Raw genomic sequence first — 11,836 nt, forward strand, 5'->3', positions numbered from 1 at the left:
CCTCCCAATTGGAGAGATTGGCGAGATCTCATTCTGTGTTGTTGCCCATTCTGTGATCAGGGGCGGCACGGTGACACAGTGGTTAGCACTGCTGCCTCGCAGCACCAGGGATCTGGGTTCAATTGCAGCCTCAGGTCACTGTCTGTGTGGAGTTTGCACATTCTCCCCATGTCTGCGTGGGTTTCCTCCGGGTGCTCCAGTTTCCTCCCACACTCCAAAGATGTACGGGTTAGGTTGATTGGCCATGCTAAGTTAACTCTAGTGTCAAGGGGATTAGTAGGGTAAATATGTTGGGTTATGAGAATAGGGCCTGGGTGGGATTGTGGTCGGTACAGACTCGATGGGCCGAATGGCCTCCTTCTGTACTGTAGGGATTCTAAGATTCTACAACAATAGCTTATTTAACGGCTTCAGCAGAATTCAATAAAGTTTCATCCTGTTTCATGTAAACTAAATGAAGCAACATTATGTTTTGTCCTTGTTTGTGGGTTTCCTCGCTTTGTTCACAAGTCCTTTGACCTTGATCTTGGGATCTGCTTATCTCAAATCTCTCTGGCATTGACTCTTGTTTCTTTGCTTTGATCTTATTCCACCCCCCTCCACTCCACTCCACTCCACTCCACTCCACTCCTGTTCCTTGATTCTTTGTGTCGTGATGTTGAGTCCATTTTGTCTTGATGCTCGATGTGATCTCCTACGCTGTCTGTGATTTTATTTCTAGATCTTTGACACAAGTGTTCTCCAGCTCTGATATTGAAACACCTGGAATGGGGATTATAAATTTCCCTGACACTGATACCTGGGACTCTAATTTCTGCAGCTGACCTGCATTCATCTGAACAAGATGATAACTTGAGAATCATAGAATCCTGCAGTGCAGAAGGAGGCCATTCAGCCCATCCAGTCTGCACCGGCCACAATCCCACCCAGGCCACATCCCCATGCATTTACCCTAGCTAGTCCCCCTGACACTAAGGGGCAATTTAACATGGCCAATCCACCTAACCTGCACAACTCTGGACTGTGGGAGGAAACCGGAGCACCCAGAGGGAACCCACGCAGACACGAGGAGAAAGTGCAGACTCCACACAGTCACCCAAGCCGGGAATCGAACCTGGGTCCCTGGCGCTGTGAGGCAGCAGTGCTAACCACTGTGCCACTCAATGAAGTTATTGTGAAAATCCCCTAGTTGCCACACTCTGGCGCCTCTTCGGGTACACTGAGGGAGAATTTAACATGGACAATCCACCTAACCCGCACGTCTTTCGGACTGTGGGAGGAAACTGGAGCACCCAGAGGAAACCCACCAGCACAGAGAGTCCGTGCAGACTCCGCATAGTGACCCAAGCCGGGAATCGAACCTGGGTCCCTGGCGCTGTGAGGCAGCAGTGGTAACCACTGTGCTACCATGAACATATACCTGAACAGTGAGCTTTGAAGGTGTCAGTTGCACCTTGGCCAGAACATTTGCAAGATATTTGGGAGTGACCACTCTTTGCAAAACATCAGAAGAAAAAGTGAAAAGCAAGCACGATTCAGTGTGGGATCTTTGCCACCAGAATCTGTACCAATAAAGTGCACTTCAAAATCAATTCGAAAGGCTAGAATAAATAGCACAAGGCATAGCACTGTGATACACCAATGACAAGTGAGGATTTGTACCTGTGGTTTGCCAGACCTTTGACTACAATCTTGGTTGTGTCATTAGGAATATCTTGAGTAGTGAAGATACTCTTCCACAACCACCTGGACAATAATCTGTGGACTGAGACATTCACTACGATAAACCATTGATTGGATGGTATTTGGAGTGCAGTGTTAAAGGAGTTTTGATATCTTGGATGCTAGATGGCACCAGGGCACCATTTAAATAGAATAAATGGACCCATAGAGAGGAAACTAGGCCAGAGTGAGATGTCGACCGAGTGAATAGTTGGACATTTGGTTTAGGTGGGAGGTTCTGGTAAGTTTTTTCTCAAGTACAAGTCAGGTTCTGACATAGACCTTTCAAACAGCAAGCAGTTTGCAAACTGAAACAATCCTTGTCCAAATGCAATATCCAACATAGACAATATCCAGGTTGGGTTAATCAGTGCCAAGCAACATTCATGCCATACAAGTGCAAGGCAATGACAATCTCCAGAAAGAGAGAATCGAACCATCTCCCCCTGACATTCAAAGGCATTACCATCGCTGAATCCCCCACTAGAAACATCCTGGGGGTTACCATTAACCAGGAACTGAACCGGACCAGCCTTATAACTTCCATGGCTGGAAGAGCAGGTCAAAAAGCTAGCAATTCCGTGGTAACTCACCTCCTGATTTCCCAAAGTCTGTCCACCATCTACAAGGCATAAGTCAGGAGTCTGATGGACTTGCCTGGATGAGTGCAGCTCCAACAACGTTCAAGAGGCTCAACATCAACCTGGACAAAGCAGCCCCCTTGATCGATACTCCATTCACTACGTTTAACATCCACTCCCTCCATCACAGACATACAATCTACAAGATACAGCTCAGCAACTCACCACGATTCCTTTAAAAACGCCTTCCAAACTCACAAACTGTATCACCTAGAAGGATAAGGGCAGCACACACATTGGAACACCACTACCTGCAAGTTCCTCTCCAAGTCACACACCTTCCTTAGGAAATCAGAAGCACAAAGGGACTTGGGAGTCATTGTTCAAGAGTCTCTTAAGGTTAACGTGCAGGTTCAGTCGGCAGTTGGGAAGGCAAATGCAATGTTAGCATTCATGTCGAGAGGGCTGGAATACAAGAGCAGGGATGTACTTCTGAGGCTGTATGAGGCTCTGGTCAGACTCCATTTGGAGAATTGTGAGCAGTTTTGGGCCCCGTATCTAAGGAAAGATGTGTTGGCCTTCGAAAGGGTCCAGAGGAGGTTCACAAGAATGATCCCTGGAATGAAGAGCTTGTCATATGAGGAACAGTTAAGGACTCTGGGTCTGTACTCGTTGGAGTTTAGAAGGATGAGGGGAGTTCTTATTGAAACTTACAGGATACTGCGAGGCCTGGATAGAGTGGATGTGGAGAGGATGTTTCCACTAGTAGGAAAAACTAGAACCAGAGGGCAAAACCTCAGGCTAAAGGGACGATCCTTTAAAATAGAGATGAGGAGGAATTTCTTCAACCAGAGAGTGGTGAATCTGTGGAACTCTTTGCCGCAGAAGGCTGTGGAGGCCAGGTCATTGAGTGTCTTTAAGACAGAGATAGATAGGTTCTTGATTAATAAGGGGATCAGGGGTTATGGGGAAAAGGCAGGAGAAATGGCAGGAGAAAAGACAGCACGGTGGCACAGTGGTTAGCACTGCTACCTCACATCGCCAGGGACCCGGGTTGGATTCCCGATTTGGGTCACTGTCTGTGCGGCGTCTGCACATTCTCCCTGTGTCTGCGTGGGTTTCCTTCAGGTGCTCCAGTTTCCCCTCACAATCCGAAAGACATGAGGGTTGAGTGGATTGGCCATGCTAAATTCTCCCTCAGTGTACCCAAAGAGGTACCATAGCGTGGCGACTAGGGGATTTTCACAGTAACTTCATTGAGTGGCACGGAGGCACAGTGGTTAGCACTGCTGCATCACAGCTCCAGGAACCTGGGTTCGATTCCCGGCTTGGGTCACTGTCTGTGTGGAGTTTGCACATTCTCCCTGTGTCTGCACGGGTTTCCCCCGGGTGTTCCGGTTTCCTCCCACAGTCCAAAGATGTGTGGGTTAGGTGCATTGGCCATGATAAATTGTCCCTTAGTGTCCTGGGATACATAGATTAGAGGGATTAGCAGGGTAAATATTTGGGACTACAGGGATAGCTCCTGAGTGGGATTGTTGTCGGTGCAGACTCGCTGGGCTGAATGGCCTCCTTCTGCACTGTAGGGTTTCTATGAATGGTGATGAGAAAAATATCAGCCATGATGGAGCAGATTCGATGGGCCGAGTGGCCTAATTCTGCTCCAATGTCTTGTGGGCTTATGGTCTTCCTGACCTGGAAGTATATCGGCCATTCCTCTGCTGTCACTGAGTCAAAACCATGCAACTTGCTCCCTAACAGCACTCTGAGTGTACCTATCCTACATGGACCGCAGTGGTTCAAGAAGACATCTCACCACCATCTTCTGCCGGGCAGTTAAGGATGAGTAATGAATGCTAGCCTAGCCAGCAATGCACACATCCCATTAATGAATAAATGAGAAAATAGCCTTGTTAAACAAGAAGCTCTCTTGCAGTGGCAGTTATCTGTCAATCTGCGGGAAGTTGTTGGTATAATGTTAATTCCTGTAACAGGAAGCTAAATTGTCTAGTGACTCATCAGAGGCTCTCTGTAAGCAGATAGGTTTTTAAAATTGCTCAGAGTAAGGGGATGCATGGAGTAGAACCATAGAATCCCTTCAGTGAAGAAGGAGGCCATTTGGCCCATCGGGCCTGTACTGACTACAATCCCACCCAGGCCCTATTCCTATAACCCCACACATTTACCCTGCTAATCTCCCTGACACTAGGGTCAATATTACGGGGCATCAAGGAGAATTATTGGGCAGTTTGTTCCAGGAGGCAGTCCAGGAGGCCATTCAGCCCGTCGAACCTGCTCCATCATTCAATATGATCGTGTAACTAGTGTTATCCTTATATATATCTGGAAAGGTAAAGCTGTGAGTGAAGGAATGGTGTAATAAAGTTCATCTTTTCAGTTTAAATAAATATTTTATTCTTTTGTTAAAAGTTTATCAGTGGACTCTGTGAGTCTGCTCAGTAGCTACTCTCCATGCTTTGAAACAAAAAAATAAAAGTTAGAATCATAGAATCACTACGGTACAGAAGGAGGCCATTCAGCCCATCAAGCCTGCACCGACCACAATCCCACCCTGGCCTTATCCCCGTAACAACCACGTATTTACCCTGCTAGTCCCCCTGACACGAAGGGACAATTTAGCATGGCCAATCAAACTAACCCGCACAACTTTGGAGTGTGAGAGGAAACCGAAGCACCCGGAGGAAACCCACACAGACATGAGGAGAATGTGCAAACTCCGCACAGACAGTCACCCGAGGCCGGAATTGAACCGGGTCCCTGGCGCTGTGAGGCAGCAGTGCTAATCATTGTCAGGCCTTATTCCACCCTAGGATCTGACTTGTCCAGTATTAATGCCAGTTGGGATTGTAATAGGAGCAGAATTGTTTTTAAAAAGGTGTGAAACTTCTAAGTGTTGTTGTTCAAAGAGACTTGGGTGCGCTTGTACAAGAAATGCAGGACGTTAGCAGGCAAGGGCAGGAAGCAATCAGGAAGGCAAATGGACTTGGTTACAAGATTAAAGAAGTCCAGAGGGTCCAGAGGGCAATTTTTTCACACAGAGGGTGGTGAGTGTCTGGAACAAGCTGTCAGAGGTAGTAATAGAGGCGGGTACAATTTTGTCTTTTAAAAAGCATTTAGACAGTTACATGGGTAAGATGGGTGTAGAGGGATATGGGCCAAACGCGGGCAATTGGGATTAGCTTAGTGGTTAATAAAAGGGGCTGCATGGACAAGTTAGGCCGAAGGGCCTGTTTCCATGCTGTGAACCTCGATGACTGTATAAGTCTACAATTGTTCAGAGTTTTGGTGAGACCACATCTGGAATATTGTGTAGTTTCACTCTACATTTAAGAAAGGAAACACTTTCATTGGGGAGAGTACAGTGAACGTTCATTGGATTGGACCCTGGGATGAGGGGGTTGTCCTATGGAGAGAGGCTGAGTAAATTTAGTTTATATCCTCTGCAGTTTAGAAGAATGAGAGGCAATCTCATTGAAATCTATTCTGAAGAGGTTGACAGGGTGGACGCTGGGAGGTTGTTTCCATTGGCTGGAGGAGGGGGGGTGGAGTCACGGGAACATGGTCTCAGGATTAGCAACCAATCTTTTGGGACTGCGGTGAGAGAGGTTTCTTCATTCGGAAGGTTGTGGAAGCTTTGAATTCTCTACCTCCGAGGATTGTGAATGCTTCATGGTTGGATATATTTAATGTTGGGATGGGCAGGTCTTTGGTCTCTCATGGAATTGTGGGATATGGGAGTGGGCAGAAAAGTGGAGTTGAAGCCAAGATTAGCCATGATGGAGTTGAGTGGTAGAGCCAGCTCGACAGGCCTTATGGTCCACTTCTGCTCCTATTCCCTGTGGTCTCATACCTGTTCAGGTCATTGTTAAAGATCCCATGGAAATGTTCAGAGAAGGGCAGGAAGTTTTTGGAGGGTCTCACCAACATTTTGCCCTCCACCAAAGCCATGAGCAATAGTAGGAGGCACGCTTTCATAGAAGATAGGAGCAGGAGGAGGCCATTTGGCCCTTCGAGCCTGCTCTGCCATTCATCACAATCATGGGCTGATCGTTCAACTCAATAGCCCAATCCTGCTTTCTCCCCATAACCTATAGAAACATAGAAGATAGGAGTGGATTGGAAGTGAGAAGATTGGAGTGATAGCCTTTGGGTACAGAGGCTCTGCACCCAATCTGTGCAATGCCTGACCCTTCTAAATTCTTTCATGGGATGTGGGCATCGTTGGCAAGACCTGCATTTGTTGCTGTTCCAACCAGTCCCCAGACAAGGTCCCCAAATTTGTTATCCCGGGTGACAAGGGATGAACTGGCTTCCTTTCTTTATTCTTCTCCCTGGGTTGGACGCAACAAGATTAATTTAAAAAGGATTCCTTCCCTTGCGGATACCCTTATCCAGTCCAATATTTATATTTTAAAAGGAACCCATTTAACCAGCCTTTCTTGAGTGAAAGAGTGAGTTTGTACTAAACAGAGCTCGTAAACACGAGAAAAATGATAAAAATGATTTCCCTCCAGGAAACCAGATGTGTTTTTATGATAATCACTGATGGTTTCATGGTCACCATGACACTAGCTTTCAATTCCAGTTTTTATTAATCAAAATTACGTTCTGCTGGCTGCTATGGTGGGATTTGAACCATGTTCCCCAAAGGATTAGCCTGGGCCTCTGGATTCCTTGCCCAGCGACATTACCACCGGCCCAGCATCACTTCAGTTTGATGCTGGAAATGGGCATCTGAAATGGAAAATATAATTTCTGAACTGTCTTCAGGTGTAACAATTGTCAAAAAGAAAGGGAATATTTCCTAACTGTCTTTGTCTTATCCACAATCAGAGTGGCATTAAGAATTCTGCTATTTTCAAAGGTCCGGGTGATTTTTGTTTAGTGTTCTTTCATGTAATGTATCTTAAGGCTCAGAATCATAGAATCCCTACTGTACATAAAGAGGCCATTTGGCCCATCGGGTCTGTACCGACCACAATCCCACCCAGGCCCTATTCCTGTAGCCCCCCACACATTTACCCTGCTAATAACCAGGGGCAATTTAGCATGGCCAATCATCCTAACTCACACACCTTTGGACTGTGGGAGGAAACCGGAGCACCCGGAGGGAATCCACGTAGGCACAGGGAGAATGTGCTGACTCCACACAAACAGGGACCCAAGGCCGGAATTGGACCTGGATCCCTGGCGCTGTGAGGCAGCAGTGCCAACCACTGTGTCACCATGCTGCTTGAAAAATTATTTAAGAAATGATTGCGTTTTACCAAAGCCTTGTTTAGGCTGGATTCTGACTTAGAGGCGTTCAGTCATAATCCCACGGATGGTAGCTTCGCACCATTGGCTCCTCAGCCAAGCACATACACCAAATGTCCGAACCTGCGGTTCCTCTCGTACTGAGCAGGATTACTATTGCAAGCACCTTGCTGGTGCTGGCCCAGTATTGTGTTAACCCGGCGTCTGTGGTATGATAGTTATTCTTCATATCTTGATGCATCTGTCTCAGATGCACTTCACTTCACTGAATAGAGAATCACTTGTTTATATTGAGAGATTTTCAGCCAAGTAGAGATACACTCTCCTTCTATCACAGTTAGTATGCAACAGAATAATAATCCAGAGACCAAGACCAATGATTGGGAGATATGTATTCCTCTCAGGGGTGAGAAAGGCTTCAGGATAAACAGCTTCATGACATAATTGGGTTAAAACCAAAAACAAAATCTTGCGAATGTTCAAGATCAGAAATCAAACCAGAAAATTCTAGAAGCTCTTAGCTGGTCAGATGAGAAACATAGGAATAGGAATTAGGAGCAGAAGTTTGCAAATTCAGTCCTTTGAGCCTGCTCCGCCATTCAATCAGATCATGACTGATCTCTCCCTGCTCCCAAATCCACCTCCCCACCTGTTCCCCACATCCCTCTTTCCCTTTTTTTTATTAGAAATATATCTATCTTCCTCCTGAACCATTCAACAATTCAGACTCCACTGCGCTGGGGTAGCGAGTTCCACAAATTCACCACCTTCTGCGAGAAGTAGTTCCTCCTCATCTCAGTTTTAAATCTACCGCCTCTCAACCTATACCTGTGACCTCTTGTTTTAGATTTCCCATAAGAGGAAACATTTGGTCTACATTTAGTTTATCAATCCCCTTTGAACTTTTATATACCTCGATCAGATCCCCTCTCATCCTTTTAAACCCCAGCGAGTACAAGCCCAAACTGTTTAATCTCTCCTCATACGTCAACCCTTTCATCCCCGGAATCAATCTGGTGAACCTCCTCTGAACTGCCTCCAGTGCCGCAAGATCCTTCCTCAAATAAGGAGACCAAAACTGGATACAATACTCCAAATGTGGTCTCACCAACACCCGATACAATAAGCCAGCATTCCCACTTCTGGATCAGATGGTGCAGAGTTTGACCCCCGCTCCAGATAAACCCAGTGAGTGGAGCCCCAGCTCGGAATTCTGAGATAAAATCTGGCATGATATCTGCATCCTGTGGGGTTCCTGGTCCCCTGGGAGTGGGCCTGGGGAAGGCTTACATAATCATTGTCCAGTATTTTCACTTCACAGGGAGCACCGCACTACTGAGGGAGTGCCGCACTGTCAGAGGGTCAGTACTGAGGGAGCACCGCACTGTCAAAGGCTGGCAATGAGGGAACACCGCACTGTTGGAGGTCGGCAGTGAGGGAGTGCCGCACTGTCAGAGGCTGGCAGTGAGGGAACACCGCACTGTTGGAGGTCGGCAGTGAGGGAGCGCCGCACTGTTGGAGGTCGGCAGTGAGGGAGTGCCGCATTGTTGGAGGTCGGCAGTGAGGGAGCGCCGCACTGTTGGAGGTCTTGGCAGAGGGCACCATCAGCAGGCAAGGTGATTCATTTTGGCAGGAGGAATGGGAAGGAGCAATATATATATAAAAGCACAGAACTGAAGAGTGTGCAGGGACCTGGAGGTTCATCGGCACAGATCTTTGGAGGCGTCAGAACAAATTGAGAGTAATTGGCAAAGCATATGGGCTTGAGATATTGAAAACAAAATCAGGGAAGTTACGCTGAACATTTATAAAGCTCTGGTTAGGCCGCAAGTTGTCCGAATGCAGCAAAATCCAGACAATTTTGGGGCTTGGGCTGGCAAATGACAAGACATTCATGCCACACAAGTGCCAGGCAATAACCATCTCCAACAAGAGAGGATCTAACCATCTCCCCTTGACTTTCAATGGTATTACTGTCTCTGAGTCCCCCACTATCAAAATCTTGGGGGTTACCATTAACCTGAAACTGAACTGGACTAGCCATATAAACACTATGGCTAGCAGAGCTGGTCAGAGGCTAGGAATCCTATAGTGAGTAACTCACCTCCAGACCACCCAAAATCTGTCCACCATCTTCAAGGCATAAGTCAGGAATGTGATGGAATACTCTTCACTTGCCTGGATGAGTGCAGCTCCAACAACACTCAAGAAGCTCGACACTATCTGAGACACAAGGCAGTTCACACTTGATTGCTACCCCTTCCACAAACATCCACTCCCTCCATCACCGATGCACAGTGGCAGTTGTGTGTACCATCTACAAGATGCACTGCAGAACTTACCAAGGTTCCTTAGGCAGCAGTTTCCAAACCCATAACCACTACCATCTTGAAGGACAAGCGCAGCAGACAACTGGGAACAGCACCACCTGAAAGTTCCCCTCCAAGCCACTCATCATCGCTGTCTTGGAAATATATCGCTGTTCCATCATTGTCGCTGGGTCAAAATCCTGGAACTGCCTCCTTAACAGTACTGAAGGCGTACCTACACCTCAGAAACTGCAGCAATTCAAGGCGGCGGCTCACCAAGGGCAAACAGGGATGGGCAATAAATGCTGGCATGGTCAGCGACGCCCACATCCTGTAAAAATGAATTAAAGAAAACTCTAGAGTGTCACATCCAAGGGTGTGAAAGGCCCGAAAGGTGCACAGGGAGATTAGAGTCATAGTTTACAGCATGGAAACAGGCCCAACTTGTCCATGTCACCCTTCTTTTTAACTCCCAATTGCCCGCATTTGGCCCATATCCTTCTATACCCATCTTACTCATGTAACTGTCTAAACGCTTTTTAAAAGACAAAATTGTACCTGCCTCTACTACTACCTCTGGCAGCTTGTTCCAGATACTCACCATCCGCTGTGTGAAGAAATTGCCCTTCTGGACCCTTTTGTATCTCTCCCCTCTCACCTTAAACCTATGCCCTCTAGTTTTAGACTCTCCTATCTTTGGGAAAAGATATTGACTATCTACCTGATCTACGCCCCTCATTATTTTATAGACCTCTATAAGATCATCCCTCAGCCTTCTACGCTCCAGAGAAAAAAGTTCCAGTCTATCCAGCCTCTCCTTATAACTCAAACCATCAAGTCCCAGTAGCATCTTAGTGAATCTCTTCTGCACTCTTTCTAGTTTAATAATATCCTTTCTATAATAGGGTGACCAGAACTGTACACAGTATTCCAAGTCTTGTACAACTTCAACAAGACGTCCCAACTCCTGGAATGGTTCCAGGAATAAAGGGATTTTAGCCACAAGATTGGAGTAGCTGGGGATGTTCTCATTGGAGCAAAGGAGATTGAGGGTGGAATGGATAGACATGATTTCAATGAGGTAGGCAAATAAAAATTATTCCCTTTAGCTGATGGTACAAGTACTAGGGAGACACAGATTTTGGGATGCAGCAAGGGGTTGTGGGGAGGGGCATGTGAGAAAGAAACTTTTTGCACAGCCAGTCTTAATGACCTGGATGTCACTGCCCACGAGTGTGCTGGAAGCAAAAATAACCAATGATTCAAAAGAAAATTGGATGGGTACTTGGGTGAAGTAACCTTGCAGGGCCACAGGACTAGAGTGGGTGAATAGGACTGACTGCATTGCTCTACAGAGAGCTGGTGTGGGAAACCCCATAATTTGCAATGATGACATGAATCCAGCAAGGAGTTACTGGATATTGAGTAAGAATGGCACTGTGGTTAGCGCTGCTGCCTACACTGCCAGGGACCCGGGTTCAATTCCAGTCTCGGGTCACCGTCTGTGTGGTGTTTGCACTTTCTCCATGTATCTGCGTGTGTTTCCTCCGGGTTCCTCTCACACTCCAAAGATGTCAGGGTTAGGTTGATTGACCATGCTAAATTTACCCTAGTGTCAGGGGGATTAGCAGGGTAAATATGTGGGGTTATGGGAATAGGACCTGGGTGGGATTGTGGCCGGTACAGACTTGATGGGCCAAATGGCCTCCTTCTGTACTGTAGAGATTCTATGTGCAGGTTAGGGGGATTAGCCATGGGAAATGTGTGGAATTACAGGGATAGGGTGGGGGAAGAGGACCTGGGTCAGGTACTCTTTGTCAAATAATTTGTGTAGACTCGATGGGACTGTTTGGATTCAATGATAATTTTATGATAACATCACTTGCCAATGTCCCATCCTTTACTTCAATCCTAGGAAACTGAGACGGGAAGCAGTTTCTGACAGTT

This window comes from Mustelus asterias, chromosome 24 (assembly GCF_964213995.1).
Source record: "Mustelus asterias chromosome 24, sMusAst1.hap1.1, whole genome shotgun sequence".
NCBI classification, from domain to species: Eukaryota; Metazoa; Chordata; class Chondrichthyes; order Carcharhiniformes; family Triakidae; genus Mustelus; species Mustelus asterias.